The 8,831-nt window shown below is 40.2% G+C and overlaps 1 non-coding gene across 1 annotated transcript; it reads left to right on the top strand.

The window, feature by feature from the left end:
- Positions 1 to 249: 249 nt before the first annotated feature.
- On the top strand, positions 250 to 356 carry LOC119038240 (U6 spliceosomal RNA). The gene has a single exon (XR_005080386.2). It is a non-coding gene; the product is annotated as a U6 spliceosomal RNA (small nuclear RNA).
- Positions 357 to 8,831: the final 8,475 nt, after the last annotated feature.

Raw genomic sequence — 8,831 nt, 5'->3', positions numbered from 1 at the left:
ACACATGGACAAAAACTAAGGTGGAGAAAAATGGGAGGCAGGTGGGGAGCACTTGGGAGGTGGGCTGGGATAGGAGTAAAAAACAGAAAACTGTACTTGAAAAATAATTAAATAAATTTTAAAAAAACAATGAAGAGTGACTGAGAGAAGTGCAAGACAACATGAAATGTAATAATATTCAAATAATAGGGATACCAGGAGAAGAAGAACAACAAGGGATAGAAAACCTATCTGAAAAAGTAATGATGGGTGCTCACTTCAACAGCATATATACTAGAATTGGAATGATACAGAGAATAATAGCATGGCTCCTGAACAAGGATGACATGCAAATTTGTGAAGCACTCCATATTTTTAAAATAGTGACTATTTGCAGATGACATGATAGTGTACATGGAATATTCTATTGATTCTACCCCAAAACTGCTCAAACTAATAAATGAATTTGGCAAAACAGCAGGATACAAAGTCAATATCCAGGAATTAAAGGCATTTTTGTTTACCAACAATCAAACTGCAGAAGCAAAAATCAAGAAATAAATCCCATTCATTATAGCAACAAGAAAAATAAAATACCTAGGAATAAACCTAACCAAGGAGGTAAAAGACCTGTATGCAGAAAACCACACAACACTGAAGAAGGAAATCAAGGAAGACACAAACAAATTGAAACAATACCGTGTTCATAGACTGGAAGAATTAACATCACCAAAATGTCCAAACTACCCAAAGCAATTTACAGATTCAGTGCAATACCCATTAAAGTACCAATGGCATAATTCACAGACATAGAACAAACACTTCAAAAATTTTTATGGAACCATAAATGACCCCAGATAGCAGCTGTGATTTTGAAAAAGAAGAGCAAAGTAGGAGGGATCACAATACCTGATACCAAACTGTTTACAAGGCCACTATAATCAAAACAGCCTGGTAGTGGCATAAAAACAGGCACATAGACCAGTGGAACAGAACAGAGAGCTCAGAAATAAACCCAAGTCTCTATGGTCAATTAATATTTGACAAAGGGGGCAGCAACCTAAAATGGACTAATAATAGCCTCTTCAACAAATGGTGTTGGGAGAACTGGCCAGCTATGTGCAAAAAAAAAAAAAATGAAACTTGAGGACCAACTTGCACCATACACCAAAATAAATTAAGGTGGATAAATTAAGGTGGATAAATATAAGCTGAAACACCATTAAAGTCCTAGAGGAGAACACTGTCTGGAAAATCTTACATATTTCATGCAGCAACATTTTTACTGACATGTCCCCTACAGCAACATAAGGAAAGAATAAATAAATGGAATCTCATTAAAATGGAGAGCTTCTGCATGGCTAGAGAAAACAGTATTAAAATAAAAAGAGAACCAACTGTATGGCAAAACATATTTTCCAATGATACCTCAGACAAGGGTTTAATATCCAAAATATACAAAGAAATTACACATCTCCACTCTAAGACAAGCAACCCAACTAAGAAATGGGCAAAGGACTTGAAAAAACACTTCTCCAAGGAGGACATACAGAGAATCCAGAGACACATGAAAAGATGCTCAATATTGCTAGCTATCAGAGAGATGCAAATTAAAACCACAATCAGATACCATTTTACACCAGCCAGAATGGCCATCATAAATAAAACAACAAACAAGTGTTGGAGAGTTTGTAGGGAAAAGGGGACCCAAGTTCATGGTTGGTGGGATTGAAGACTGGTACAACCACTATGGAAAATAGTATGGTGTTTTCTAAGAAAACTAAAAATAGATTTGCCTTTTGACCCAGCAATTCCACTGCTAGGATTACATCCTAGGAACCCTGAAACACCAATCCAAAAGAACCTATGCACCTCAATGTTCATAGCAGCACAATTTACAATAGCCAAGAGTTGGAAGCAATGTAGGTGCCCATCAATAAATGAATGGATCAAAAAACTATGGTACATTTACACAATGGAATTCTATGCAGCAGAAAGAAAGAAGGAGCTCCTAACCTTTGCAAGAGCATGAATAGAAATGGAAGGCTTTATGCTGAGTAAAATAAGCCACGTGGTGAAAGACAAATACCATATGATCTCACCTTTAACAGGAAGCTAAACAACAAAGCAAAAAGGCAAGCAAAATATAGCCAAGGACACTGAAATACAGAACAGGCTGACAGGGATCAGAGGGGAGAGGGGAGGTAATTTCAATGGAAAAGTGGAAGAAGGGTTTACAGTATAAAGGACAGTATATAGAACAAGTATAAAGGACACATGGACAAAAACTAGAGGGGGTGGAAATGGAAGGGAGGTGGGGAGCATTGGGGTAGTGAGCTGGGATGGCAGTAAAAGACAGAAAACTGTACTTGAACAACAATTAAAATTAATACATTAAAAAAAATAATGTGGGGGCAACTTTGCCCACAAAGTCCCCCCATCTGCAACAGATGAAAGTGAAACTACCAAGACATGATCTGCTTGGAGAGGAGAGGTGGCCAATCTCTCAGAGGAGAAAGACCAAGAACCCCTTCCTCAATGGCTTTTATTTGGTTGTAATACACAGGAATACAGGTGGCAAGGATCAAACAGTAGATAACATTTCAAAGAAATCTGAGGGCTTAGTCTGAGTCAGTGTCTGTCAGGTAAGGGGGTGGCAAAAACTTTGGGAGACATACTCATTTCCTGCTCGGACCCTTAGCATATGAATGAAAGCACTCTTAGCAAAGCAGGCTTCACAGGACTTTAGGAATTCTTTCTTATGCCCAATCACCCCTGATCCTGCTCTAGCTGGCAAGGGGCTCCACTGTCTCCCCCATCATAGGTTTTCAGGCTTAAGTGAATTAGAACCAGGAAGCACTTCTCCCAGATGGAAATGGGGACTTGGGCCATGTCAGAATAGCCTGGGGGTGAGGGTCCATCACTCCCTTTTGGTTGCAGCCCCCCAAGTCCTTCCTTGATGGCCTCCCAAGCGATCATGTCTGGCTTAGGTTGCCCTCCCTCTGAGGGGTCTTACCCGTCATAGACTAACCAACCAAGCACTGGGGGTAGGGGATGAAACAGAAGCAGTACTGCTGCCAGAGACAAGCTTTGTCTCCTTAGTGGCTCACAGCCCAAAGGTCGCTCACTCAGCCTTAGCCATTGGGGCAATTACAACTCCTGAAACTAGGCAGAGTGGTTCCCAACAATAATAAAAGTAAATAAATAAATAAAATAATAAACCCATGTTTTTCCCTGGCTGGTGTGGGTTATCTAATTTGACACAAGCCTGAAAACTGAAAGGTCCCCAGTTCAATTCACAGTCAGGGTACATGGCTTGGTTTTGGGCCACATCCCTGGTTGGGGGTATGTGAGAAGCCGTCACACATTGATGTTTCTCTCCCTCTTGTTCCCTCTTCTTTCCTCCCTCTTTAAAAGTAAATAAATAAAATCTTAAAAAATAAATAAACCCATGTCTTTATGGCCAATTAATATTTGACATTGGAGGCAAGAACATAAAATGGAGAAAAGACAGTCTTCAGTAAATGGTTTTGGGAGAATTGGACTGGTACTTACCAAAAAACAATAAAGCTAGACCACCATCTTACACCATACATCAGAATAAACTCCAAATGCACAAAAGATTTAAATATGAGTGTGCTACTATAAAAATCCTAGTGGAAAACAAAGGCAGCAAAATTCTGGATGGCTGGTGTGAAAGACAATATTGTGTAGCAATATTTTTGCCAATATGTCACCTAGGGCAAGAGAAATAAAGAAAAAAATTAACAAATGGGACTACATCAAATTAAAAAGCTTCTGCACAGCTAAATAAACAATGATCAAAATGAATATCAACTGTATGGGAGAATATATTTGCCAAAGACACATTGGACAAATGTTTTATCTCCAAAATATATAAATAATTTATTCGACACAACACCTAGAATACAAATTCAATTTGAAAATGAGCAGAAGACTGCTATCAACACTTCTCCAAGGAGTACCCCCATGTTTATAGCAGTGCTATTAACAATAGGTAAGATTTGGAATCAGTGTAAGTGCCCATCAGTAGATGAGTAGATAAAGAAACTGTGTAAATCTCCACAGTGGAAACTATGCAGCTGAAAGAAAGAAGGACATCTTACCTTTTGTGACAGCATGGATGGAAGTGGAGAGCATTATGCTAAGTGAAATAACCAGTCTGTGAAAGACAAATAGCATATGATCTCACTTACAAGAGGAATCGATGAACAAAATAAACTAATGAGCAAATTAGAACCAGAAGCATAGAATTATGGCACAGACTGACAGCTGTAAGAGGGGAAGTGGGAGGATGAACTGATTGAAAGAAGGTGAAGGGATAGTTAAGGAAACATATATGAAGGACCCATGAACATTGACAACAGTGAGGGGACTGATTATGAAAGTGGGGGCAGGCTGGGTGAAGGTGAGCAATGGGGGGAAGTGGGAAAACTGTAATAGCATAAACAATAAGATTTTTTTAAGATTTAAAAAAGAAGAAACTTATTTTTATCTGAGTAGATTAAAAAATAAGATATTCAGAACAGACTGACAGCTTCTGGAAAGGAGGGGGGCAGATGAGATGAATGGTGGTGAAGTTATTAACCAAAGAACATTCATGAACCACCCATGAACACAAACAACAATGTGGGGACTGGTGCAGGGTGGAGAGAGGGTGAGGCTGGGTGAGGAAGGGGAGAAATATGGGAATTGTAACAGCTTAAACAATATAAATAAATAAAAGGTACATAAAATTTTTACGTATTAAAAGAGAGAACTAAAGAGCACTGGGGAATGTGCACTAGGGCACTACAATTTCTTTGTGCATTTTTGTTACCCTGATCATTTTCTAAAACTGACTCAGAGCCATTTTCTCTTGGAGTGGCTACTACTGCCAGATATTAAACCAGGTAATTCTTGAGTCTTTCTTAACCCACCTATAGTTATTGATCAAAAGATTGTCTTCTTCCTGATTTCAAAAAGATTCAATAGAAAAGGGCAATTAGAAATATAGAAACTTGTATGATTATCCTAAATAGATACTATTGTACTATAAAAATTTGAACAAATTACTTAACTTCTCTGAGCCTCAGTGTCTTCATATATAAAATAAGTATTTTATGGTCATCTTTGATTTTTAAAATCTTATAATTCTATTATTTCTGGTAACCAAACCCTCTTAAAGAAGCTTATTCCTCTCAAGAACACACTTAGATTCTAGAGTGTCCTTGGATAAGATAGAGAGAAGCTGAGCCAGCCACTCCATGTGTATGCCAGTAGGATGGCACTAAAACCTGAGAGAGAGTGGGAGAAGCAATCTCCAGACAGTGCAACAAGGACCCTGCCCTCTAACAAGACCACATTTGAGACTTAGGGAATAGCTCTGTGCATCTTAAACAGGAACACCCACCAGTCCAGGACAGTAGAACTAAAGGCCCCACCTTCATAGACAGTGTTAATCCCTTCTGAGACAAACAACATCTCACATGTTTGTATCTCCTTTATCTTTCCCAAAGACTGGTTCTTAAAGTCTTCACTGTAGAAACCCTGCTTCTGCACTAATAGCATCTTTGCCTCTGTCTCATCAAAATATTCTTTCTTCAGGATCTTTCTCACTCAAGGACTTTTAGCTGTATAGAACTAAAGAATACCTGAAGGTGGCTCTGAGCCAACTAGATAAAAATAAAAACATGGAATCTTCATGACTCTTGACAGAAACACAGAGAGAGAGACACAAGAGACGGCATACCTAAAAGGGATGATAGTATGATTGTGGTCCCTGGAGGCACAGTAGAACTAACTTCAGCTAACAGTGAGATCAGAGAAGACAGACACTGGGAAAGGCCAACAGAAGCATTGTCAACTGCAGTTTAAAACCTCGTAAGTGAGAGATGGAAGATGGTGGGATGGTGAGGTAGGTAGGAGCAGAGCCCAGTTTTCTCTATGCCCAGCTGGAACACCTAGCTGATCTTCTGAGGAAGAAACTAAACATCCAACAGAATTCCAGCTTATATAAAGTTTGGAGGCTAAAAAGTGTAGAGGACACTGAAAAACAGATGGTGAGGAGATTGTGTTGGGACTCTGAGGTCCCTGGTATCTGCACAGGGACCTAGGCTGCTGTAGCCTCAGGCCTGGCACTTGCCACAGGATATTGGGAGGATAGTCGAGTTAGCATCTTTCTTCCCTACCAGAGCAGGGAGGGCAGCCCGGCACCAGGAGGGACCTAGATGTTGGAAGTCAGTGTGGGGAATAAAGATGAAGTGGGAGACACAAAGGCGGTGTACACCTCCTGGGACTGTGGACTCCAGCTAGGTCAATACCAGAGAAATTGGGGAGCCAGGCAACACCTGGAGAACAGAGAAGAGTTGGGCCATGTTGGACCCTGACCCAGATAGTCTCCAGACTTGTTAGAAATTTTGGCTCTGTGGAAAACAGTGCACTTGTTAAGAATGGTGGGCTTACACAAGAGGCCTTTACTCAAAAAAAAAAAAAAAAAAAGCTTGCAGCTGTCCAATGAAGAACTCTCCCACAGTGGCTGGCTCACCCCAAGGGTGATTTGAGTTGCACACCCTCGCTTGGCTCCTGCCACTTGCCCAACAGTGGATTGGAGCCACACCCACACGACTCCTGCAGCTTGCCAGAGAGCTGATTTGCCCCACTGGCCCTTAAGCTGAACTGACCTGCATACCTGCGCCAGATTCAGGCCGCTAACCCTGCAGCTAAATTGTGCCACTTGCCTGGAGCCTGACAGGCAATGCTCACTCACCCTGAGGCTGATTCTGGCTGCTCCTGGCACCACTCGCCACAGGCTGATTTGAGCCCAATGACCAAGCTGGTCACCCAGTGACTGAGTGGTACTGCACACCCAGAGGCTGAGCGGCACTGCTTGCCTGAAGGTGAGCTCCAGCCATAGTGGGCTCACAAAGAGCAAAGAGAAGGTGCAACGCACAGACCTCAGTGCAACTGGTGAATTAAAAGCACAGGCCTGGTGTGCACGGACAGTGGGGGCCTGGCAGCTCACAGAGGACCTGGCCTGGCTCTTGCACAACTGTGAATATTGCAGCCCAGACCTGGCCCCCATCCTCACAAAACCATAGGAAGGGAGAAAAGCAAAGTGCATGTCCCTCTTCCTGTGGCATCTAAGAAGACAAGCAGAACTCACTCAACACGTTTAAAGTCAGCAGGAGGCTTATTTTCTTTCTTTCCTCTCTCTTTTTTCTTTTTTTCATCCCTCAAGTGAGACAATAAGACATGGAGTTGTGAAAGGTCCAGAGATAGAGCCAAAGAGGAAACAAAAGGCTAATCCCAAAAACTGAGAAACTGAGACAAATTTCACTTAGCTATCCCAAACAATTCGCATTTTATTGTTTATGTGTATTATTTTTTCTTTATTTTTACTTCTTTTATTTTCTTAGTATTTTTTATTTCTCTTCTTTCTATTTAGTTTTCTTCATTTTATTTCTGTTTAATTGCATTGTTTGACTGGTTTTCCTTATATTCTCTCTTTTTAAAGATTTTATTATTTATTTTCTAAGTATTTTTATTAATTATGCTCCTACAGTCTTTCCAGTTTTTCCCCTTTATCCTCCCTCCACCCTGCTCCCCAACCCTCCAGCATTCCCCACCCCTTAGTTAATGTCCGTGAGTTGTACATATAAGTTCTCTGAGTTCTCTGTTTCCTATACCATTTTTTATCTCTTCCTGTGTATTTTATACCTAACAATTATGCTTCCTCCCTGTACCTTTACCCCCTAATCCTTTCTTCCCCCTCTACACTGAAATCCCTCCATGTGATATTCATTTCTCTGATTCTGTTCCTGTTCTGATTGTTTGCTTGGTTTTTGTTTTTGTTGTTTTTCTTTTCTTTTAGGTTTATTTGGTGATAGTTGTGAGTATATTGACATTTCTGTTCATATTTTTTATTTTCTGTTTCTTAGATAAATCCCTTTAATGTTTCATATAATAATGGCTTCATGATGATGAACTCCTTTAACTTGACCTCATCTGGGAAGTATTTTATCTGCCCTTCCATTTTAAATGATAGCTTTGCTGAATAATCTTGGATGTAGGTCTTTGCCTTTCATGATTTTGAATACTTTCCTGCCCTTTCCTGCCTGAAGGGTTTCTTTTGAGAAATCACCTGATAGTCTAATGGGTTCCCTTTCGAAGGTAACTGTCTCCTTTCCCCTTGCTTTCTTTAGGATTCTCTCTTAGTCTTTAATCTTGGGTAACGTAATGATGATGTGCCTCATTAGCATGTTCCTCTATGAGTCAGATTTCTTTGGGACTCTCTGGGCTTCATGGACTTCCTGGAAGTCTATTTCCTTTGCCGGATTGGGGAAGTTTTCCTTCATTATTTCTTCAAATAAGTTTTCAATTTTTTGCTCTTGTTCTTCCCCTTCTGGCACCTCTATATAATTTGGATATTGGAGTGTTTCAAGTTGTCACAGAAGTTCCTAAGTCACCCTTCTTTTTTTTTTTTTTTTTGGATTCTCATTTCTTCCTTTTCTTCTGGATAGATGTTTCTTTCTTTTGTTCCAAATCATTGCTTTGAGTCCTGGTCTCCTTTCTGTTACTGTTGGTTCCCTGAATATTTTGCTTTATTTCACTTTGGGTATCTTTCATTTGTTTATTTTATTTTTTGACCCAGCTCAATCAGATCTGTAAGCATTTTGATTACCAGGGCTTTAAATTCTCCATCACATAAGTTGGCAACCTCCTCATTGCTTAGTTCTGAGGTTATGTTTTGTTCTTTCATTTAAGCCACATTGCTTTGTCTTGTCACAGCTGATAGGTTGTAAGGGGTTGGGGCCTTAGGTATTCACTGGGCAGGGCAACCCTCCTTGCTG

Source organism: Artibeus jamaicensis, unplaced genomic scaffold (assembly GCF_021234435.1).
Source record: "Artibeus jamaicensis isolate MK-2021 breed Jamaican fruit bat unplaced genomic scaffold, CSHL_Jam_final contig_475, whole genome shotgun sequence".
NCBI lineage: Eukaryota > Metazoa > Chordata > Mammalia > Chiroptera > Phyllostomidae > Artibeus > Artibeus jamaicensis.
This window is presented reverse-complemented; position numbering and strand designations above follow the sequence as displayed.